Source organism: Sabethes cyaneus, chromosome 2 (genome assembly GCF_943734655.1).
Source record: "Sabethes cyaneus chromosome 2, idSabCyanKW18_F2, whole genome shotgun sequence".
Classification (NCBI taxonomy): domain Eukaryota; kingdom Metazoa; phylum Arthropoda; class Insecta; order Diptera; family Culicidae; genus Sabethes; species Sabethes cyaneus.
In genome coordinates this window covers 149081706-149107520 of record NC_071354.1, presented here as the reverse complement: position 1 = coordinate 149107520, position 25815 = coordinate 149081706, and the positions used below count along the sequence as shown (strand labels likewise).

Here is a 25815-nt window from a genome sequence, read left to right as displayed (position 1 = left end):
CAATTGTTAACACAAAACTAGTGGAATTTGCTGCTCAATACAGTTAATTTGTTTCGGTACCCATTAGAGGGGTCTCAATATTCGCACTTTACCGGTGACATTTTTCGCCACAATCCCAAAATGAAACGAAACCAAAAAGAGAACCATGTTTTCGTATTTTAAAAATACACAATTTGTGTGTGCCACTTTCCTAGCACCCAGTGGCAAACAATTCGCGGTAGATTCACTTCTTTCCATATTCATCAGTGGCAATGCCACTTGTCAGCCATTGTCATTGACGCTGGGACTTCCTAATCGGCTAACGTTAGACTATGGGATTTACTTGTTGTTGTTGTTTTTTTGCCTAATTCCTTAACAAAGATACACACCACAGCATGATGCTGCCGGCGTCCCCCGCTTGGTACATAGCAGGAACCCAGCGCAGTGTTCACTCTTCGTACGTGACGTAATACGTTTCGAAATTTCGGAGACTAGTCGACGAAACAGTTCCGTAAAAAGTGTTTAAAATAAGCACATGGCGTCGGCGGCGGCCTAGAAAGTAGTGGTGCGATATTTTGAGAGCACAATTAGCACAGATTTCTGGTCAACACTCGGAAACTGCAGCAGTTACACTCGGGATAGGAGTATACACGCACAGATACTCGCAAGCTGAAATCTTCAATCTTCTAGTCTACCAGTCTATGTTCTTGTTCTTCGTAGTTTGATTATGCTTTATGCAACCACGCATTAATGCAGGCATGCGTCGACACACGAAATTAAGCAAACTGCAGTGCACTAAGCGACTACTGCCACTACATTGCGCGATGACAGACTTCTCGAAAGGGATATTAAAACTAGTAAAGTGAGCGCGATCATGAGCGCAATAGCAGCAGGGATTTTTGGCGCTATAATACGGACAAATTTTCCGCACAGCCTACCAGCACCGACGCACGCTTGAGCGGCAGAAACTGTGATTTTCTATTTTTGATTCGGCAGTGGCAGAAAACGGTCCGATGGTGTACGTACTAAATTAACGCCGAACATTCGTGTAAGGGAGATTGTTTAGACCATCATCAAAATTGCCGATTCCGTACAAGTAATATAATGTCGGCGCCAAATGTAACCTTGCAAACGCATGGGACAAGCGGTTTCGAAGAAAAGTATCCAAAATACTGAACGAAATCAGTTTTTTCTCTGAACCGAGACCGATAGACGCATCAGTAAATAAATCAAACGCATCAGAAACTGATGACTACAAATTCCCGTTGTCTAGCAGCGAAACCGTACGACGCCGGTCGTTGTCATAACTGTTCATACTAATAATGATATTTTAGTGAGCGCATCCTCATGTTGTCGATATCAAGATTTCCCGTGCAGTTCAGTTACTGACCGAGGATGGTTGGGAACGTTTCTTTGCGACAAGAATTATAATCTGAAAATTGCCTTTTCTTTGTCAGTGAAGACTTATGACCAATTTAAATTAAACTTAACTCAGCCGTGACTATTTTATTCAATTGATGCTAAGATAGAAGGGTTAAGCTAGTTCTTTCAATCCAATATTTTGTAAGATGAAGCTAATTGGTCATATAGGTATACATATACGTTTTGACGAAAAAGAGCGAAAGAGATTCAATGACTAACATTTTGTTCATACTACCTAGCAAGATCTGTCAAAAATTTTAACTTAAAACTAATTGATTACTTTAGCGTACGTATTGCTGTGCTGAATAAACGACGCCTCATTGCTTGATACGATCAATAAATAAATTTTACTTTGATATTTTTTTGCAAACGGAAGTGCTGCTTTGCCAGATCATGATTCACTAATCGAAACAGGTGGTAGTATCAACAAAAAATATCTGTTGAATACCGCGAGCGAGTGGCAGTACGGTTCATTAACATTGCAGTATTTTCATTTAAGTTTCATCGATCTGAGCAACATACGGCCAAACACTACCTCGTAATAAAATAGATTTTTTTCGTGTATTACATACCTACATCGTACTCTTGCGGGTTTTCATTCAATTTTCGACTCACAAAAAGCCGGCGTTACAACGCGCAAGGCGCTGTGCAAGTTAAGAAGCGAAGCTTTTTTCTGGTATGACACCAGGACATTGGATTAGAAGACAGCTGTGACAGTCTTAATTTCTTATTTATTTATTACATCAACAGACTTACATGGACGCAATGATGGTTTAACTTCTTGAAACTTCTTGAACAAGTGTAAAAATAGTAATAAATTAACATACCTTAATATAAATAAAAACGGATGAACAAATTAATGTTCATTATTCGGGGCAGGCTCCGATTGCGACCCATTAAATAAAATCAATGACCTTTTTGGATTTGGGCTCTAGGAAGGAAAGTTCCGAAGAAGTTATGCCCAGATAAAGTAAGATTCCCGTAGTTGCAGAGCAGATGCGCTGATCTTCCAAGTTCTTTCAAGTTACAAAAGCAGAAGGTCCCGGTATTGTCCGATATTCTTCAAGTCATAAAGAGCGGAACAGTGTCCAATTAGGATTCCCGTGATTGTACGTAGTTCACTACGAGTTAAGTTAGGTAGTTTTTTTTAGCTACGGTAGGATTTGGGAAGATAAACTGTTTAACTGTTCGGTCTACAACCCTATACATCCAGAATTCGTTAATTGGGCCACGACTATCGAGTCGTGTTCGTTAAGGGGAAACCGAAAGTGGCTCAAAGATGGCTGGATAAATGGCTACCGTTCGAAGCATGTATTGTTTTGCACCTTAAAAATGCATCTGTATTGGCAGAGCACGCTTTCGCACGGATTCAGTGCTTCCAGTGCTGTTATAATTTCCTAAAACTTGTCATTCCATTTATCGATCTGCTATATATCAACAAACGCTCAGCAAAACATAAATGCTAATGGAAAATAAATTTAACTGATCATATCGATCATTACGTGTTCATAAAAGCGACCAATGTATAATTTGGAATTAGTTAATAGATATTTTGTTGCGCACATATTTCATTGTACTAGCGGTTTCCGAAAAAGCAGCAACACAGTATCAAACTTTCGTCACATCAATGAGCTTTTAAAGAGCTTTCAACTTTCGCCGCATCGATAAGCTTAGAGTGATGTAAACAAACAAAACGGAAGTGCAGGAATCAAAAACTGGCCTCTGATGCAAACGGATTAATTAAACATCCTAGTGATCCTACGAATTATTCAGTTGCTGCTGTTAATCTTGATTTAATCGGAATGCCTTGATAAAGAAAACAAACCATATTTCGGGATGTCTGTAGTCGATGGGGTTGGCTGTGATTCAGCTGTGTTTATGTTTGCAAGCTCCGCTATTTGACATATGTTACCAATACTAATGCAATATTCAAATAAACGTTTAGGTTTTTAACGAACACATGAGATGTACAGTACAGTGTTTGTCGCACTAACACAATAACGTTAGCCACTTTCGGTATCGCCTTAATGGAGCTTTCTGATAGCTCAAGCACCCCCACTCGCGGACACGAAATACGCGTGTATATACAGAATGTTTATCTGATGTTGGGGAACAGCTAATGCTGGAGGAACAAACCAAACAAGAGCGATTATTAGTTGTGTTGCTCCGTTTGCCACACTGCAGACCACATATTTTGGTCAAATTTTTCATCCTGTTTCAAATTCACACATACATTTTGCAAATTGGCTGCCATTTAAGCCAGCGGAAGACGAAATTCATTCTGCACCTTGGTGACAGATGAATGCATCTCTTTTGTTTACTGTTGTTTGCCTCATTTTCAAGCACCAACACACACATAACTGGAAAGCTCTATTGGGCTGACTGATAGTTTCCTGAGGGGTACCCAAATTATTTTCGTCTCTGATTTTGAAAGCTCGGAATACATATTGAAAACCTGGTTAAGTTTAAAATTGGAGTAAGTAAACATTTCGGTCTGAAGTATGAAGCCTAATAATCGACTGCTGATATAACTAGTTAGTTTTTAAACAGACGATGGCTGTATCATCGGGAAGAACAGCGAACAGCGATAAAACGCAAATATACCACATTACCTCTAGCTAAACAGTTAGACGTATAATCCGTGACGTTGAATCAAGCGGATTATGCCATGAGCAACAATAAATATGGTCTTAAATTGCATTTCTAGATCCCTCAAATGATTCATTTTGACAGTGAATTTTGACATTTCCGCCCAACTACTTACTTACTTACTTATTCAGCCGAGAGCCGGGGTGGCTCTTGCCGTGTCTAGTGATGTCCAATTACTTCTCGATTAATCGAACTAATCGATTATCCGCTAAAATAATCGATTAATTCCTAATCGATTGCTTTATGTTCCGATTATTAGATAATCGATTAACTGGCCGATCGATTATGCCGGATTATTTAAAATTTTATTGTTTGACAATTTCTAACAAATTTAATTATTACAGTGGCAGGCGCTTACCTTCTAAATTAACCACACACAATCAGCCAGTTCGTTGGTTTCGAGGTACGATGCTGATCTAAGAAACCAGCAGTCGTATGTTCAAATCTCAGCTAGGTGGTGCTCCTAGATAGAGTCAGTAGGATTGTTGCAATAGCCCCGTAACTGTCTTGTACTCTAATAGCTGGCTGTGAAATCTATCGATAAAGATGGGTCAAATCTTAGAAAGGATGTTTAACCCAAAGGCTTTGCTCTTAATCATCCAGTTTGCACGCAGTGGGTCGGTTTAAATACTACGCTGAAGCCTAAACACCAAACTAAACTAAATCTAGATATTAACCGTGCCACCGTCAAAAGATAATTCGAAATTTGTCAGTCTGTCAGACACGGAATTTTGTAAGGAATTTTTTAGAAAACTGGGTAATACCCTGCGACTTTTTCTATAAACAAAACCCAAAAAATGCGGTCTTCTCGTTTTCTATGTAACTAGCGTAAGTCTGACTGCACATTCCAAAACACTCGTGGATAGTACTACGGGACGCAAAGCTATTTTTTGGTGTCGGGGACGTAAAGGTTATAACTAATCGATTATTTCGATTAATCGATGTCGATTATTGGCCTTCTAAAAAGTAATCGATTATTAACTAATCGATTAACTGAAAAAATCGGACATCACTAGCCGTGTCAAGAATTCCTCTCCATTGTACTCGGTCCTAGGCTACTCGTCGCCAATTCGTTGGGCGTCTCGACATACGCAAGTCGGCTTCAACCTGGTCGAGCCATCGTGCACGTTGAGCCCCTCTATTCCTTGTGCTGGTGGGGGGTTCTTGAAGAGAACGGATTTCACTACACAGTCGTCCGGCATCCTTGCGACGTGGCCGGCCCACCGTAGTCGCCTAACTTTCGCTAGGTGTACGATGGGAATCTCTCCAAGCAGTGCCTGTAACTCGTGATTCATACGTCTCCGCCACTCTCTGCTTTCCGTTTGTACACCCCCAAAAATAGTCCGCAACACCTTTCGTTCAAAAACGGCAAGTGCACGTATGTCTTCCGTAAGCTAAGTTGCTGTTTCAATTCCGTAGAGGACTACCGGTCTTATTAGTGTTTTATACATCGTCAGCTTTGTGCGGCGGCGTATGTACCTAGATCGAAACGTCCTGCGGAGCGAAAAGTAGGCTCGATTTCCAGCTTGAATGCGTCGTTGGATCTCCTTACTGGTATTATTGTCGGCAGTGATCAGAGATCCCAAATATACGAACTCATCAACCACTTCCAGTTCATCCAGTTCACCGCCGCCAATAGTCACTGTCCGTGGAGGGCAAACGTTATTTTCTCGGGAGCCTCTTCCTGCCATATATTTGGCTTTCGACGCATTCATTTGTAACCCTATCCTCCTACCCTCCGTTTTTAGTCTGGCGTAGATTGCCTCCGCCGTCCCACGATTTCTAGTAATGATTCCGCCCAACTAGCGAACGCTCAATTAACGAACCGCCCAATTAACGAAACACCAATTAGCGAATCTTTGCTGTATTCGATTCCAACGGGATGCTTTATTTACAGCATAATCTATAGGCGAGCGACCCAGTTACAGGGTGTTCAATAAGTTCGAATACAACTTTTTTTCATCGTTGTTTAAGTGCGCATCATGTGTATTCTGTGTATTGGTATTGGTGTCAGCTTTAGCCTTATATATAGGCTAATCGACGCGCAAGGTGTCGACTTGATGTCATTTGTTATTTGTTCACCGCGCTCGATGAAGGAGTACCGCAACGCCGTAGTAAAGTTGTTTGCGAGAGGTGGACGACCCGGCGACATATTTCGGCGATTGAAATCCCACGGGATGAAGCGGAATTTCATCTATAACACCATCCGTCGGTACCGGGAGACGGGCTCGGCCAAGGACCGTGCTAGATCCGGGCAACCGCGTTCGACGAGGACGCCAGCAGCCATCAAGGTGGTGAGAAAGCGGGTTCGTCGAAAAATGAACCGCTCGATTCGGAAGACCACTGTTGACCTGGATGTGTTGATCGGGGCTGCTTACACTAGCGAAGGACCTGGGATGCAAGCCGTACAAGAAACGTACAAGGTTCACGGGGTAACGGAAGCTACAACGAAGAAGTGGCCGGACAGAGCAAAATTGATACTTCGTGGCACGCTGGTCAGGAGTTCGTGTTTTCTGGTGAGAAACTCTTCATCTTCCAACAGCCGCACAATGTCCAAAATGATCGGCTGTGGGCGCCGACGTTGGCCAGCATCCCCCCGTCGTGGGAAGCTTCCACTAATGTTTATCAAGCGTGAAAATCACGCTGCGCACTATAAGACCGAGGTTCTGGAGAAGGTTGTGGCCCCGGCGCTTCGTAACCTGTACGGGAAAGATCATTACGTCTTTCAACAGGACGGTGCACCGGCCCACACGCCGAATATCGTCCAAGCGTGGTGTCAGGAGAATTTGACTGATTTTCTCGATAAGGCTTTGTGGCCTCCCAGCTCCTCGGATCTTAATCCCCTGGACGTTTGTATATGGTTGTACATGCTGGCCAAGCAGAGCGAACATTAAGTGAGCACTATGGACCAATTTAAGAAGTTCATTTCCAATAACTGAGACGAGATGCCCATGGACCAGGTGCGTGCCGCGTCTTTTGAAAAATGTCTCAACCTCGTCATAAAGCACAAAGAGGGGCAGCTTCCGGGGCTACTGTTCTTCACCGCTCAGCACAAGTTTGATGTTCCGGAGGAAATAAGGAAGCGGAAACTTTCAAAGATTACCAAGATTGGCAAGCGATCTGCTCATGTGTCAAACGGAGTGCGCCGTTCATAACTACCGGGACTGTAAACAGACAGCTCTACCACGCGAGGGTCCTACAATCTTCTGGCCGGATCTAGCTTCGTGCCACTATTCAAAGGATGTCCTGGAGTGGTACGAAGCCAACGGGGTTACTTTCGTACCCAAGGACATGAACCTCGCCAACGCACCGGAGCTAAGGCCCATCGAAAAATACTGGGCCCATCGAAAAATTATGTAGCAGGCGCTACGGAAGCATCCCAAGGAGGTCAAATCTGAGAAAGACGTGAAGAAAAAGTGGGTTTCCATACAGAACAAGCTGCAGCCAGATGTTTTACAAAACCATATGAATGGAGTTAAGCGTAAGGTGCGAGCATACGGTTATGGTATTGAAGTTGAATGAAATAAATATGCCAAAAGCTTACTAATGGGTTATATTTTAATGTCTGACAGTTTGAAAAGGATCGGTCAATTAGGTAATTCTCTAGGGCGTTTCTTCCGTGGTGCAATTTGATGTTTGACACCTTTTACCCCGAATTAGCAGTCCATTATCTTGGTTACGACTACAACACTTAGAGAACCATGCAAATCCGGCTAGTAGTAGCAGTGAGAAAATCATAGATTTCCTGGCCAGCGACATTCAAGATTTCCAGTATGAACCTAGCGCAGGAGTTTCGACGGCTGATATGCGCGATGCGAGCTTCTACGCAACCCGAACACAGCGTAACAAGCAAGGTACAGAAATATCATTCTTTCCAAGCACCCTCAAGACTGCACGCTACACGAGACCGTCAAGAAGCTAATGAAACCGTTCGGTCGCAGGAAGTTCGTTTTCCATTGCCGTTACCAGTGCCTGCAGCACTCCAAATACGATGCGGATGACTTCACATCGTATACTGCCATGGTGATCAAACATGGTGAAACGTTTTAACTCTCCAAGCACACACCGTTTCAATTCGAAGCCCTTCGTTTCGTCTACGGGCTTCAATCGCCGCGGGATGCGGACAACTGAGCCAGATTGCTTTCGAAGCTGGAGCTCGATGAAAACACAGCAGGAGACGCAGGTAAAGTAATTCTGGCGAACCTTGTGGAAGAATATCAGCGCATGGCCAACCTCAAACAGGACACACTGATGGTGGAGAGCAAAGATGCACGCAACATGAACATTGTCTCTCGCAACCAATTCTGCTACAAAGAAGAGCCAAAAAAGCCCTGTTTGAAATGCGGTGACCAGCACTATGTCCATGAGTGTCCTTTTGCTCGCACAGCTGCTCCAGTTGTAAGCAATAAGGTTACATGACTGCTATTGTGTCAGTAGCAAACTACCCGGCCCATCGAGGCAATCGAAGCCCAAATAAAACCAGACGGGAAGCATTTTCATGGTTTGCAATATCGGAAACAAGCAGAAGTTCGTTCCGGTTAAATTCGAGGGTGTAGCACTCCAACTTCAACATGACAAGGGCGTCCGACATCACCATCATTTCGAACGAAATGTGGATCAACATTGGACAGTCACCAACTCAACCGATAATAGTCTGCAGTTACAGCTTCCGGAGGACAACAAATAAACCCATGATCAGTTCATTAACCATTTCAAGCAGCAGTTCCAGAAAGTTTTCCAAACGACGCTAGGTAAGTGCACGAAAGCGCAAGTGAAGCTGTACTTGAAGCTCGACGCACGTCCAATCTACTGTCCCAAGTGACCACGCCTTGCATACTCTGCACTGCCCAAAGTAGTCGTTGAACACGAAAGGCTCCAAAAAACGATATCGTTTCTCCGGTTTAATTCTCGGACTGCGTAGCTCCAATAGTCCTATGCAAATCGAACAACGTATCAGTCGGCGTGTGGAAATTATTCGACGGAGTTGAACAACGCACTGGAATGTGGCCGGCATCCTCTGCCAAACCAAATCTTTGTGGAACTGGTTGGAGCACGTTATTCCACGCATTTCGACTTGTTAGACACAGACTTGCAGGACTACGGTGATCCCGCAAAATCCTCACCGTGAATACACATCGTGAGCTCTTCCAATACAACCGACTTTCCCTTGAAGTCAAGTGAGCAGCAGTTGCATTTCAACGTATCATCGATAGCATGGTGGCCTGCATTCCTGGAGTCGAACCGTACTTGGACGACATCCTCATCACTGGTCGCACCAGACAGGAGCACGATCGAAACCTTTATGCTATTCTTGAACGCGTGCGTGAGTAGTTGCCATTTACGCCGCCACAAAATGCCGTTTTGTGTTTCCCCAGATCAAGTTTATAGGATACATCGTGGACAAACAAGCACGGTATTCGACCTGACCCTTCGAAAACTTCATCATCAAGATGCAACCTCCGAAGGACGTCAAGGAGCTCCTACTTGAGTGCTATCAACTACTATGGTAGGTACATTTGTCAAGCAGATGAAGCAATTCATGGCTTCCCTAGACAATCTACTCAAGAAGGAGGTTTGCTGGTACTGGACCAAAAGCTGCCAGAAGTCATTCGATAAATGACCAAGTCCATTCTACTGTCCCAACTGGTGCTCGCTCAATAAGACCCGTCAAAGGAGATCATTGTCGCAGCAGATGCATCAATGTATGGTCTTGGCATTGTCATCATGCATCGTTTCCCAACCGGCGAGATAAAGGCAAGTGTTCGCCCCTCGCACTCACTGACACCTGCGGACATAAACTACGACTAAGCATTGGGCCTTGTATTCGCTGTTAACCGCTTCCACAAGATTCTGTATGGACGCCATTTTCTTCTGCAAACCGATAAACAAATAATGCTCAAGGTTTTCGGTTCAAGAAAGGTATTCTAGCTAACGCGGCAAACCCCTTGCAGTGTTGGGCCCTGGCACGATTGTTGTACGATATGGATATTCAACATCTTCCAATGGACAAATTTGGTAATGCTGACTACGGGATTGCTTCCGTTCACGTTTAATCTGGTGCAAAAGCAATCTGGTGCTCGGCGGCAGCATCATAAACTTACCAGTTACGCTTCAGATGATCATGACTGAAACGAAGAAGGATACAGTTCTGCGGCAAGTGGCCAATTTCATCAACAATGGTTGGCTATCAAATGTGAAGCAGATTGTCGACCCTAATGTCAAGAAATTTTTCGCCAAACGAGGTGAACTTCAAATTGCTGACGAATACGTTATGTTCGGCGATTGAATCGTCGTACGATCGAAGTCTCGCAAGCTGATAATTCGTCGACTCCCTGGGATGGACAGTATGAAATCTCTGGCGTGCAGTTACATGTACTGGCCCAATGTCGACGACGATGTGGCGCTGTTTGATTGATAGTGCAGAGCGTGAACTGAAGCAGCGAAGTAAGTCTCCAACGAAAGCAGCTCTGGAGCCGAGGCCCATTTCAGTCCGGCCGTGGCTACGCGTTTCCAGCAGGACAACGACCCGAAAAAATATCGCCAAGAAGATCGAGTCTTTCTTCTAGTCTTGTCGGATTGAACCGCTGGAATAACCGCCACAAATCCCGGATCTAATCCGATTGAGTATTTGTGGATGACAAAACTGAAGCAAACCTGGGAAGAGCCTCCTCAACACCTAAATAATCTTGTGGAGAGCATACTGAAGCGCCTGCAACGGATCCCGAAGGCTAAAGGAAAACAGATCAATTATTAAAATGCTTTTCTGTTACTTTATTTCACCTTTTCTGGAGCCAAAATTAGGTGGGATTTTTTTGTCAGTTTTTTACGGTACGAAATGCGAAATTGAGCTTTTTTCTTATAGTAGGTAAAACTCTTTTTTATAGTATTCCATAAGTAAAACTTTAATAGAATGTAAAAAATAAAATATCAAAATATCAAAAAACACTACAATTTGAATTTGATTGAAATAAATGATAAAAATACAAAAAATGATGAGATTTCCATTTCATTTTGCCTATCTATGTAAGTAGAACCTTCAACATAAACTTTCGTTTTGGAGACTAAGTTGAAAAGAGTAAATACGAGGCAACGTCAAACCACAATAACCAGCACGTGAAGGCTAAAGCTTCAAAGGCCAGTACTAGACATACAGTGGAGTGCACTTTACTCAGTGATAAGATGCGGTGATTACTCAGTGTAGGTTTCCACGATTGTTATAAACTAAATATAGCATTGTTCGCCAACTACAAATTCGAAAATTGTTTCGAAAACAAGTGACGAGCTTCCCATTTTACCTATATTCCATTCTGTGACTACCTAAAGTAATTTGGAAGCGAACTAGAGGAAACCCAAGTAACAAACATGTTTCTTTTCCTGTTTTACTGTGATTGCTGTGCCTACACGAAAAACAAAAATAGATCTTGTTTTTAAGACTAAACTGAAACGTTTCCAATAAATATTTTCGCTTTTCATTCAAGTCATTATTTTGTACCCCCCTTAGATGTTAAACATAGAAAAAATAAGAACTTCATAAAGTATTGGTGACCTTATTTAAAAAAAAGTAAGTCAAAGATATATTACCATTCACTTACAAGCTGGCTGTCTAAAGGTCTATTATCGTAGCAAAACATTTCAGGATGATAGATGAATGATTTCTTTACGATTTGCTATGCTATATTTGCAATACAATCCTTTTTTGTTCAAAAATTAGCGATTGAAGTGTTAATGTAGAAAATCAATTAGGATTTAATCACCTTTAATCTCGCAGCAGGTACTCAGGATCTGTATAGATTAAAACACCAAAAACTAAGTAGCATGCAAATCATCCAAATTGACCACCCAAAAGTTATCCATTTTCAGTGGTGGTGATTATAAAATAATGCAAATCACGTAATGTGTGTGTGTATTATGTAACACTAGATGAAGTTGAATAAATAACCTTATTTGTAAGTAAATTATCTCTACTTGTTATTATTTTATTATACCTAGGAACATCTAAACTATTAACAGTCAATCTTGAAAATCCCAAAAATGCAACATTTCTGGAACTAACTAACAAAAGAGATTCCAACCAGGTTGGTTCTGCTGTACTAAATAAGTTCAAAATTACGGAGGACAAAACTTAATGTTCCCACCAGCTTAGTGATGCAGACGGTGTGTGAATCAGCGAAACTGCGAAATGTGCGATACATTCGCTGTCACGGCGCAAGTGTTTTGGCAGACAGGTTATTTCCTCTAGCACCCTGCGCGTAAACACGGCATGGAGCGGCGGTCTTGTTGGATGGAAAATAGCACAGTAGGTGGAAAACAACACCCACCACCTACCAATACCGACGTGTGTACACAACTAGGATCACCTTCCACCGGCAAGCAAAGCAGTAGCTCGCTCATCAAGGCAATAAAACCGTAGCGACGAAAACAACGCACACAATCCACCTGCCAAAAAATTACGATCTGGCTGCAGCAGATTGACCGGTCCGTTCCACATCCACCCATTCATACAATTTAGATGGGATCACTTCATCATGCAGAGGTCAAGTATTTTCCTCATTAGTCGGGGTTGTATGAAAATAGGGAAGAAAATGTGCGGTGGTGATTCATTGATTTCGAAAGATGAATGTGGGCATAAACCTGTGCTTTGTAGGCTGACAATTTGCGTATTTATGCAACTAATAGTGCTTTAAAATTAACAGTAATAGTTTGGAATTTCAAAACAATAGGCTTTGTTTTGATGTGTTTTATCAAAATAACACATCATTATCGGGTTTATGTCGCGCTGGGTCTACTGTAATTGACAAGGATCTTGAGTGTTGATGAAACGTAGTTCAGCGCTATATTGAAACTGCTTTGAAGATTTATTTCAGTCATATATCACTTGACCTTGATTTAAAAAATGAAGGAGAGTTTTTTTTTGGTATTTCGAGGACTAGGTTAAACAATCCGTATATGTCTGGGTGACGAAGAAAAATTTAGCTGGCTAACATTCGACAACCTTCTGTTGTATTTAGCTCACTCAAATCGTATTCGATTTTGTTCCCGTGGCACTGTGTTTTGCGAGTTTGATCGACTAGCTTTACCATGTGATAGTTCGAACCGGAATCCTTACGATCAGTTGCATATTTTCTTAATTTTCTGAGATTCTTTGTAGGTTTTTAGAGAGTTTGCGCTATTTTGAGAAAGTGACAATGGACAGAAACCAGATCTCGGAGATAATCCCATGAAGGCAAATGCTGGTGGGCTTGGAATAATTATTAACAATTATTTTAATTCTAGGATTTAGTTATCACAATTTATTTTAAATGTATTTATGGTTTTGGCATGTACCTAACATAAAGTGTTTTAAACTTTCAACGTAAGGGCCTGAATTGGGATGTTTGTTATTTTTAATATTTTTTAATGCTCTCAAGACTACATAAAAATATTAGTCGTTTCTTATACTTGAGGAACACAACAGTGTATTGTTCATCCAAACCCGATCATTGAACCAGAATTTGGACCCAAACAAAACATTGATAAGAAATGTTTACGGTACATTGATAAGAGAATCTGAAGATTCAGGATCTGAAGAGTGGAATATTAGATAAAGAAAGTAAAAGACTACAATTTTGTTTCTGCTAAAGCATTCAATTTAAATTTGGTCGAATAAACTGCAATTTTTCAGGAACAGTAGTATCGTCATTTCTGCTACAGGATTGTCGCTCAGTACCTCCCTTACGCTTGTTGAGATGTAATAGGTGCGTCGTAGTCTCTCTAGCTCTGGACAGAACGTAATTATATGTTAGTGTAACACGTTACATATCAAGCAGGTTTTCTTGAATTCCCCAGTGCGTGTTAGATTGTGCGTAGGCCACTTGTTTTGTGTATAGTTTGTTTTCGCAAGAGTATGTCAGCAGTTTCATTGCCAGGCATGCCGCAATTCCCTGGAACCCAAATGAAAGCGGTGTCTATTCTGGTGTCCTTCTGTGTTGCTTAAATCCACGGTCGGCGAGCTGTTTCCGATTCGAATGCCTGAATGGCACTGAGCGTGTCGCTGATAACTGCGATTGGTTGATCAGATGGAGATGTTGCTGCTAGGTATATTCCTGCTGCCTCAGCTGAGATAACCGAGGTGATGTTCGGAAGACGATAGAATTGGTCTACTAATTTTTCGTGGCCACCGAAAACGACACGTTCGTATGCCTTTGAGCCGTCAGTATATCGGTCTGCATCTTCAAGCTTTCAGGGTTACGATTCCGGTGCATTTCATGCTGTAGACTGCGATCAGTGCGTAATGGAGGAAGAGACAAGCCCCTATCTCCAGTGAAATGTAAATGTGGTGAAAGCTGGCGGAAGCTTCTGACCCGTTGTCTGTCGTAATGATTTGTTTGCATCAGTAAGGAGGTGTATCCTTCGGTCTTTTAGTTTAGTTTTCTCAATGTATCCTGTGGCTCTTTTTGCAATGATGAAGCTTAAAGTTGAAAAGTAGTGTTCCCAGCTCGGCGTAGGTTGACAAAGTTGTAACGGAGGGGAGCAAGTTCGATATGATCCTCCTAGACAGATTATAGCTAGGGCCAAGAGTGCGGACAAGTTCGCGCTGCAAGTTATTTCAATACCGTAGAGTAGTCTGAACTCTGAAGTCTAGTATTACTTTTGCTACTTTCAGTGCTACTTTGCTACTTTCAGTCTTACCAAGCTGTACTCTGAGATTATGACCGGATTCGAACCCACAACACCCGCCAGGGCATATGGTTCGCTGATACTTGTACCTTTGAACCATAGAGGCGCTGAACAAAAGGAGTCTGCAAAACTCACTCATCAAGATAGCGACGCATATGGTTGGGTTATAGACACAAATTATGCCTCTTCCTACGTCTATTGTAGATTACCACCGAGCGAGAAGTTTAAATCTAACTGGATTTTACTGGCAGGACATTATACAGGCCCTTACGACTTGGAAAGTACTGCACGTGACGTTGTTCGTCTGTCAACGTGTGTTAGCCGCGATTCTCGGCGCCTGTGCTTGTGTTCGCCGAAAGAGCGCTGGCATTGTTTTGCAGCTACCAATCAAAAGGATGTCATCGGTATAGGCTATTGCGTCGATGGTTTTTGGTAAGTTTCGGAAAACGGTGACCTTGAAGAACTCCTGTTTCGATCGTGCTGCCAATGGTGACCTGGAACGTTCTATCAGTGAGAAAGTTTCGAATAGAATAAAGTATGTTGTCAGACATTTCCCATGTCAGCTGTTTGATTGCTTTTGGCGCTTATTAATTTTATTACGTACCTCTATACTCAAGCTTGGATCTCCTTCACGCCTTATCTCCTTTGAGATACTATCAACATCTTTATTTTATTAGTTTCTTCTACCGTGCCCACACGATTGTAAAAACTACCGTTATAAAACAAAATGACAAACAATCTCACTGTGTGTGTGGGAGTGGTAATGGGGTCTTCCAGCCTACAACGTCTGGTAAGTTGTCAAACCGATTTGTTTATACCTGATGCTGCTTTATATCCTAGCACTTCGGCTCCTTGATTTCTGCGCCCGTCCCTGCGGATACTCCAGTTAGCAGCCATACGTGCCTACATTCCAGCGCACTCCTGTGTACTATCAGAACCTCAGGGGTTTGCGGACTAAGAGTTGGACTGTGTTTATTGCTATCCAGTTGCGAGCTTTATGTATTTGCCTTCAAGGAAACATGGCATAGGGTTGATATCGGAGTCGTCGTCAGCAGCCTAGAGCCGGTGTGGCTCGTCCTATTTCAAGCAGTCGTCTCTATTCAATCCGATCTTGGGTCACTCGTTGCCAATTTCCCAGTTGTCTCAGAAGTTGTAGATCACTTTCGACCTGGTCGAGCCACCTCGCACATTGAACCCCCCTGTTCCTGGTGCTGGTGAGGTTGTTGAAGAGAACTGTTTTGGTTGCACTGCCAACCAATATTCTTACGACGTGTTCTCCCCACCGTAGCCTACCGATTTTCGCCAGATATACGGGTGAAATCTCTCCAAGCAGTGCATATAGTTTGTGATTTATACGCCTCTGCCACTCTCCGCTTTCAGTTTGTACTCTGCCAAATATCATCCGCAGTACCATCCACTCGAAAACGGCAAAGGCGCGTATGTCCTTCGTGAGCAGCGTCAATAATGGTTTTGTACATTATCAGCTTCGTATGGCGGCGTATGCTTCTTGATCGTAGCGATCCTGGAAATCCTAAATACACGAACTCATCTACCACTTCTAATTCATCGTCGTCAACGGCTACCGTCCGTTGGAGGGACGCTCATAGGAAGCAATATCTGCAAAGTCTAGAAATTGGCTACTTTTGTGGAAAATCGTGCCTATCGTTTTGATGCCCGCTAGTCGGAACACCCCCTCTAAAGCGATGCTGAACAGCATAAGCCTTGTCTCAACCATGTCACCTTGTCTCAACCGAATTCGAGTGTGACCTCGAAATGCGAACGAAACACATCACGCGATCTAATTTAGCTCTGATGAGTCGCATCAGCTTATCCGGAAAACTGCGTTCGTGCATTATGTGCTGGCCTCGATCGACTGTAGCGTATGCTGCTTTGAAATAAATAAAGGTATGATGCGTGGCACGTTGTGCGTGCCCCCGACATTTCTGCAAGATCTGTCGGATGATAAATATCCGGTCCTTAGTTGTGCAAGCTCCCGTTAAACCCGCCTGTTAATTCTTTACGACTCTGTCCTATCGGTGCCAGCCGGCGTAACAGGATCTGGGAGAATACATTGTATGCGGCGGTTACCAGCGTTATGCCGCGATAATTACCTGTTTTTAGATGGGACAAAGCACTTCTTCCATCCATTCCTCCGGTAGCGTCTCGTTCTCCCAAATGTTGGAAATAACTCAAAGTAGAACCGTTGCCACCGCTTCTCAGTTATATGTTCGTAAAGCTCTGCTGATAGGCGGTCCTTACCAGCGACTATGTCCGTCTTCAGCAACCCGATTTTTTGCTTGATTTCTTGTAGATCAGACTCGGAAACATTTCAATCTTGAAATAGTAAATTCGTTTACCTCATTTTTTGATACGATGTCCGACCGCAGAGCCTTCGGTAAAATGAATTTCGTGCACTCCAAAACATTTTGCATATCATCTGGTGTACCCCAGGGCGGTGTGTTTGGTTCCCTCATCATTATATTACGTATATTACCGACTTATTGGAGCTGCTTTCATCGTCGAAACTTTTTTGCCGACGATTTATAAAAATTTCGTGTGATTACCATACTCGTTTACTACGTCGCATTACAAGCAGATTTCAGCCTATTGCTAGTTTGGTGTGGTGACAACGGTATGCGTGTCAACAACAAAAAATGTACGGTAATATCCTGCAAACGTATTAAATGGGATCGGATCGTCTGGAACGTGTCAACTCTATCCGCGATCTAGGTGGTACAATCGACGAGAAGCTGAGGATTAATGAGTGGAGCCTAATTACTGCCAAAGCTAACGCAGTCCTTAGACGTTTATTGCCGCAAGACGCTGTAAAAAAACAAGCAAAGCCAAGCAAAGCAAAGCCTAGGTGCTACATTCCGTTATCGAAATTTGACTTTCTGTTTTTATACGACAGACTTTGCAGCCAGCTGTTAGAGTGCAGGACAATTGCAGGGCCAGTTGCTGCAATTCTATTGACTCAAACAGCCTCTCCCAGTGACTAAGAGAGCACCCAGGTTAATTAACTGGCAGGAGGCTTCCAAGTTATCCTGGAAGATTAACTTGATCATTTCGTGGAAGCTGACGCAAGGCGAATCACAAAAATTTCTTTTGAAAAGGAAGACGTGGGAGGGCGCCAAACAGGATTTGCATGCCTCAACAAGCTTCGAATAAGCGAGCTAACCAGCGTCTTGCGGCCCAGTTGGCCTCGAGGTATGATGCTGGCCTAATAAATCAGTCGTTAAATGTTGGGATTCGAATAGAAAAATAGAAAATAGTAATAATTCTTATTACATAGAAATACTAACTTTTGAAAATCATGTTAACCAATTAGTGTAATATTTTACAAAGCATTCGTGATATGACCTTGATGTTATTGCTTAGACAAATGGTTATTGTAAAAATTCTCAGGTTTGGTCCGGTACTGTTAATTCTTATGACCTTATCTGTTTTCGTTTAACGACATTGGAGCCAACATGTATTATATTCCAAAATACCTATTTTATTTATTGAAATTATATATTAGGTAAACAAAAGAAAAGTAATAAACGCCAATAATATTTTCATTCGATGCTTTCGAAATTAATGCCGTGCTGAGAATTTCAAGCTACACCTAGTTGATTCGCTTCTTATTTTACACTACTGAATAAAGTAGTAACGGCATTAACGTCTCCGGTATAAACATGTATAATGTGAAACCGGTAGCTAGCATTGCTCGCGACGATTAACACTTAGCCTTGCAAATATGTATTGTTACATTTATAGCATAATCACATAAACTGAAACTGCAGTAGATTGCAAATAAATCTACAAATCAATGCATGTAGTGATTTGAGTAGCATAACGAACTAATCGCTCGATGTGATTTACGTTAATTTTAATTTTTATCATTTTTCAGTCCTTTCTTATCAGCGCTTGGCTTCACTTGGTTCAGCAGCACAGAAAACAGCTCAAATTTTCGGTTACATCAAGAACCGAAAGCTCTCGCAGCCGATAGTCTTATCGTTATGCAAGGTTTCGTCCATGAAAACGTATTAGGTATGTACTTTTTCTTCACCGCACCATGGCAGAGCACACATACGTAAAACTACGTAGGCCGGGAATGTCTTCTCTGGCATGTTTTTCTTTTCTTCATTCTTAAAATGCTAATGCCCTGAGGTCGGCAAGGAATACCTACACGTTGTAACACGCACTAGGGCAAGGACGAGACGAGGTCTACGCAAAAACACGTATTTTCACAGAAAAATCTAATTTTAAGTAACGCAATGGCTCCCGAACATTTTCCTGGTACATAATCACCACCATTTAATTGTTCGCCAACCACCCGTCAGCGCTGAAGAGAAAACGTCACACTCGAAGCGCAGTTGGGTCATCAGACCCATCAAATTGATAGCAAAGCAGTGTGCGAAAATGATTTTATCAATCATAATCAGGGTGCATTGATAGAGCCGGGGACGGTTTTCCGCAGTAAGATCGAGAACTTTCATCCATTTAATACCTACAAAAAAAAACATGGGTGTATCTGGCTTACCGCAGGTTTCGGTAGATTTTGCAGAATATATCCAAGACAGGAAGTTTTTTTTCTGTTTCCGGCTTAGACTGACGCAGTTGTTTCTCCAATCAGCTCAGCTACTCGAACTATTATTCTGTTTCCATATAATTTTACGAAATACGTGCCAGCTAAATGAAGCCTTTTACTGTTCTTCTATTTCTTCTTTCCGTTTGTTCCGTAAACTTTATCCAATCAGAGCAAAAATGAAAAAAAATCCCAGCCTACAGATTCTTTTGATTTCTCCTGATAAATTCAATCTGTTAAACTGCACATTTTGGACATCACGGCGTATAGCTATTTCAAATCACCTTACACCAAGAATTTCTTCGGTCACACACCGTAAAAGCAAAAACAACTAATTTTCTCCGCCGCACTCCGCACAATAAATTTGCATTTAGGAAGCGAGGAAAAACGCACCGCGACGACGTCTCAATCGAAGTAGGGTAGCACCGTAGCACGAAAATGGTACGCGAGCGATGAAGCTAAAGAGAGAGGTTTTGTTACACAAAAGCCGCAGCAAGCAGCACCAGAGCAGTTTAGTTAGCCGGAGTAGCCGCGATCAAAATCGAAGCAAGAACGTTTGCACTGCAAAAGAGATGTGCGTATTTGCGTAACTGCATGACACATACGTTTGACAGGTCTGACCAAGGGGTTGTCAACTAGGCGTACAAGTGCGTAGTAATCAGAAATTACTTTTGCCAACTTTTACCACAGTGAGCTTGCTGACCAGAGCTGCCACAAATACAGATATTTGTGCATACATAAATTTGGGACCCATAAATTATTTCAGTTGCTGTGATTTCTGGCTCTACTAATGTTTCTGAATTTTAAAGTAGTCCATAAACTATTTATGTTATTTAAAAAATTAGATTGAGAAAATTAAATACTCCGGAGAAAACGGTAGGGTCCCAAATTTATGCATGCACAAATATCTGTATTTATGGCAGCTGTGTTGCTGACGTTTACCGTACGCACACATCAATGCGCGATTTGTTGTTGCTGTTGTTAGTTTTTACATTGATTTTACACGTTTATTTTTGTTTTCCCCCAGTTATACCCCGGTAAAAAACATACATTTGAGTGAAAAACGATAAGTTTTTGTTGCTTTTTGCAATGGGCTTAGCAAGCTCTAGAGAACAGACTTCGAAATGTTACCTTGTAACCACCCAAGTTGTTACCAAGGTGTTGTTTAATTTGCAAAACTTCGTTATACAAGATTGCAGTAGACCGGGTACCCAAATGAAGAATAGATTTTTGATCATTCATGTTATAGCATTTGTTCAAGTTACAAACAACAAGTTAGTACAAGATTGAAGCACAGACTAACAGACGTAACACTTCGAACAAATTTTCTAACAAAACATCGTTTCAATGACACCCCTAAAACTTTGAAAAAACACTAGTATCACCTGGTGCAGTCTTCGCGCTACGCAAAGCAGCTTGCTATAAATTTAGCAATGCTATAAATTTACTTGTATATTATCTGACAACAGCGCCAGTGCAAGCGAGTGACGTTCTCGCGCAGCGACTGTTGTTTGAGTCTTGGCTTAAGTGAACATTTGAAATGACCGTTTTTATTGGCGATGGAATGAGGTTTCAGTGTTACGTCTGTTAGTCTGTGATTGAAGTATAACATATTGGCGACGAGGATTTAAACTCGAATTCATCGCTTTGAAGGAAGAGCCACTCATTCAAAATGGCAAGATCTGGAGGAAATGGCGATTTTCAAGACCTGTATCAACAAATTTTGCGACAGAATAAGGAGATGGCGGAGCAAAACGCTCGGATGATGCAGATTATGAAACGTTTCGGCATTCAAGAAAAAGCTTCAGCACGGTCATCGAGCAGCCCGGAATTCATCATCGAATCTCAGGCATCCAACATCCGGGAATTCGTCTATGATCCAGAAAATGGTCTCGTTTTTGACCGGTGGTACCGGAAATACAAAAATCTCTTCCTCAAGAACGGGGCGAATTTGGACGATGCAGCAAAAGTCCGGTTGCTACTGAGAAGCCTTAGTGTGACTGTGCATGACAAGTGCAGCGTCAGTGCCCAGTACGGGTAACATTGACCACCGGTGGCCGCGACGGTTACCATTGACCGAAGCTGCGCGACAGCGAAAGTTTTACCTTTCTGTACGGCTGTAAGGTTTATTTCTATGCCAGTCTCAGGGGGCAAGCGCAAATGTTTGCACATGGAAAATAACAAACATTGTACGTCGAACGTGCGATGGGAGTTAGCTTAGTACATGTGTGAGGGGTTTCGCGCGCCAACTGAAACTCTCATAGAACTTAAGTTTCGCTCTACTCTCTCTTTGTTTTTCTCAGCAGCTGCTCTAGTACTTCTTGCTACGAGCAATTAAAAGATGTTATAAATACGGGCGGCAACGCCGCGAGCAGGGGTTGTTGCTATTTGGATAATTTAAAACCTCAAGTGGAGAGTGGATCCCCCGGTGGGAGATTCAGATTCAGGGAGTTGTTGCTTTTTGGAAGATTTTACCTCAAGTGAAAAGTGCAGAACGTTTATCCCCGGTGGGGCTAGAAAACGTTGTAGGGCTAGGATTGTAGATAGTGATTTTAGGAATAAATTTCTACATACTCATCTTGTGCTTTTTCTTACATCTCCGTAGCGTTTAAGCTACATAGCTACACAAGTATGTCAACTTCGTGCTTCCAAAGCACCCCCGTGAATTTTCATTCGAAGAAACAGTGAAGAAATTGAAAGAGCTGTTCCCCAGATAACACAAAATCGTAATAGAAAGTTCACATTAAATCGTTTTCATGTCAATTTCACATTGGAATTGTATAATGATTAGAGTATGTCAAATCGAAGTGAACATTAAGTTGTTTTGCAGTCGTGCGTGTCCTCATATACAATTCATGATTGTGAATTATAAAGCAGTATAGACAATTGCAATATTTGATTATATCTTAATCATATATTCAGGAGTATTTAGTTGCGTGTTATAAAAACTACGCAAAATAGAATTACAAATAGTTGTCAAAATTTTCGCACGTATATCGCCTCCACTTTGGTACATATATGTTCTTATATGGCGTGAAATATAACTTTTTCGTTCAGATATGATTTCGTATATCTCAGTTGCAATCGAGATATACAAACCAAATGGTTTACTGGGCAGCGTTCGCGTCTCACTGTTTAGCAAACGGTACCTGTGTTTTCAACTGAGCAAAAACGACGCTACGATTTTGTGACGTACGCAGGTATAACCAACAAATACTGTGAAGATTTTGAGCTGAACCAGATTACGGCCGATCAGTTCAAAAGCCTGATTTTTATTTGCGGGTTACGCTCTCCGAAGGATGTCGACATTCGAACAAGACTTCTATCCCAGCTGGAAAACAATGCAGAAGGGGAGTGTAATCTTGAATCACTCATCGCAGAATGCCAACGTCTTCAAAACCTGAAACATGATGTAGCTATCGTGAAACAGAAGAAACCGATAAGTTCAATTTGTTCAGTCAAGCAAAACAAACCACCATCGACTAAATCGCGTTCAAAGGAAATCAAGAAGTTAAAGACTGAAGGTCCTAAAACACCCTGTTGGCAGTGTGGCGGAATGCGTTACGTCCGAGACTGCACATACACGAAGCATGTTTGTCGGAACTGTAAGCAAACTGGACACAAAGAGGGTTATTGTGGCTGTTATACGACGAAAGCGGCGTCAAAGGGGAAAAATAAAGTAAATGGTATTTAGTCTATAAACCAAGTTAGCTATCCTTCGACACGAAAGTTTCTGGCAATCGACATCGTTGGATCTTCAATCACGCTACAGTTGGACACTGCTTCCGATATTTCAATCATCTCACAGAAGCAGTGGAAGAAAATGGGTTCACCTTTACTGACTCCTACTACTCAAACTGCTAGGACAGCGTCAGGTAAGCCGTTTCGTCTACTTGGTGAACTCCGATGCACATTTACTCTTGGAGATATCATCAAAACTGTAGTTTTATATGTGACGATCAGTTGCATAAATTTGTTCGGACTGGATTGGATCGAATTGTTCGGACTATGGGACACCGCCAAGGGTAAGTCGCTTAGAACATTGTTGCAGGCTCAATTTAAGGAACAGCTTACCTCATTGATTACAATTGCGGTACATTGAATGAGGTGAACGGAATGTTCTCAGCGACGTACCCTTGGACACCGCACTATCTACAATTTGTAACCAAGTTTATGCGGGTGCTAGCCACAGTACAAAACCAAGTTTCCAGATGTGTTTAAGCCTAGCCTTGGACACTGTAAGAAGATGAAGGTTCACGTATATCTCAAGCCAGATGCCTGACCTGCCTTCAAACCAAAGCGTCCAGTTCCATTCACTTCCATAGAGAAGATTGATGCTGAATTGGATCGTTTGCAAGAATTGGGTATCATTACGACAGTGGATTTTTCGCAAAGGGCTGCACCAATCGTAGCAGTTAAAAAGCCAGGAGGAAAAGTGCGCATTTGTGCGGAGGACTCAACTAGACTTAATGCTGTTCTGGAACCCAATCACTATCCGTTACCAGTATCAGATGATATATTCAGCAAGCTTAACGGATGCCGGTATTTTAGCATCATCGACCTGAGCGATGCTTATCTTCAGGTTGAAGCGAGGGTTGATGACGACTCGAAGCAGCTACTAACGATTAACACGCATCGAGGACTCTTCCGGTTCAATCGACTTGCGCCTGGCGTAAAATCTGCCCCCGGAGCATTCCAGCAATTAATAAACAGTATGTTTGCTGGACTTACAGGAGTGGTCTCGTTCTTGGACGACATTTTGGTGTATAGCAGAACTGAAAAGAACCATCGCGGATCTGTTCACGCTCTGTTTCAACGTCTCCAGTCATATGGTTTACTTTGAGGGAAGAAAAGTGCAAACTTCTTCAGCCGCAGATCAAATACCTTGGACATACCGTGTACCCCCGTTGGTATGACCTTCTTAAATCTGAACATTTTTAATCTGTACCCCGGTGGTATGAATGCGTTCACATTAAAAACCGATCAAGCGTCACACACAATTGACGTTAAAGTGGACCGGTAAATTAAAAAAAAAAGCAAAAAATCTTAATGCGTTTCCTCTCCTCTTGCTCAGGATCTTTGGCAATATAGCTCATATCATATAAGTATACTTTAGGCGCTAATCGTGAAACAAGCAAAATGATCTTGAAAAAGTCTGCCATTCCGAATATAAATCTACCAATTCCTACTACGAGCCCGGCTAAAGCTAAGTTGGCTGTTGAAAGAACTGCTAGAGCGAATAAACGGCGTATTATCCCAAAAGCTACGTCGGTGGCAGCAGACAAACGTAGCAGTAGAGAACACAAATATCCATCGTGCAGAGTCAACTGAGGCAGCAGTGCATGTCGATACAATCAAGATGGACAAATTGTTGGCGGGTCGCCGCAAAAGTATGGCGTATTTAAAAGCATTTAAAAGCGAAGCATTTAAAAAAAAATAGTGATTTTCTCTGCTGTACGAAGAAGTCGTCTCCATTCCACTCGGTCCATGGCCACAATTCGCCAGCCACGTAGTCTGTGTAGGGTCCGCAGGTCGCCTTCCATTTGATCGATCCATCTTGCTCGCTGCGCGCCCTGCCGTCTCGTTCCAGTCGGATCGTTATTGAGGGCTTTTTTAACCGTGCTGTCGTCCGACATTCTCACGACGTGCCCAGCCTATCGCAGGCGACCGATTTTTGCGGTGTGAGCGATGGGTGGTTCTCTAAGCAGCTGATGCAATTCATGGTTCGTTCGCCTCCTCCACGTTCCGTCTTCCATCTGCACTTCGCCGTAGATGGTGCACAAAACCTTCCGTTCGTAAACACTAAGGGCGCGTTAGTCCTCCACGAGCACAATGCATGTCTCTGTCGTAAAGGACTACCGGTCTAATCAGCGTCTTGTATATTGTTAACTTCGTGCGGTGGCGAATTTTGTTCGATCGCAGCGTTCTACGGAGTCTAAAGTAGGCACGATTTCCTGCCATAATGCGTCTTTGTATTTCTCTGCTGGTGTCGTTGTCTGCGGTAACCAGTGAGCCCAGATACACGAACTCTTCCACCATCTCGATTGCATCACCGTCTAAATGAATCCGGGGAGGGAGGTCAGCATTCACTTCTCTAGAACCTCTTCCTTTCATGTATTTTGTTTTCGATACATTAATGACAAGTCCAATCCATTTGGCTTCAGCTTTCAGTCCGATGTACGTTTCCGCCATCCTCTCAAAGGTACGTGTAATGATGTCAACACTCGTGTCTATCCTCGCTCTTCTTATCAAACCCTCCAAAGCGATGTTGAACAGCAAACATGAAAGCGTGACTCACCGCGTGACCAATTGCGTTAGTTTGTCCGGAAATCCGAAGTAGTGCATAATCTGCCATAGCTGATCTCAATTGATCGTGTCATACGCCGATTTGAAGCCGATGAATAAATGATACGTGGGCACGTTGTATTCGCGACATTTCTGCAACAATTACTGAAGCGCGAAAATCTGATCCGTGGTGGCACGGGCACCCATGCATCCCGCTTGATATTGCCCCACGAACTCCTTTGCAAATGGAGATA

General features: G+C 42.5%; 1 protein-coding gene across 1 annotated transcript in view; it reads right to left on the bottom strand.

Annotated features, from left to right (window-relative positions):
- Window positions 1–19797, bottom strand: part of LOC128738889 (ubiquitin carboxyl-terminal hydrolase 47) — a 33173-nt gene extending 13376 nt beyond the window's left edge. Inside the window, exon 1 of the mRNA XM_053834352.1 lies at window positions 19232–19797. The gene's annotated coding sequence lies outside the window, so the exon portion shown is untranslated. The remainder of the gene's footprint in view (window positions 1–19231) is intronic.
- Between the last annotated feature and the right edge of the window lie 6018 nt (window positions 19798–25815).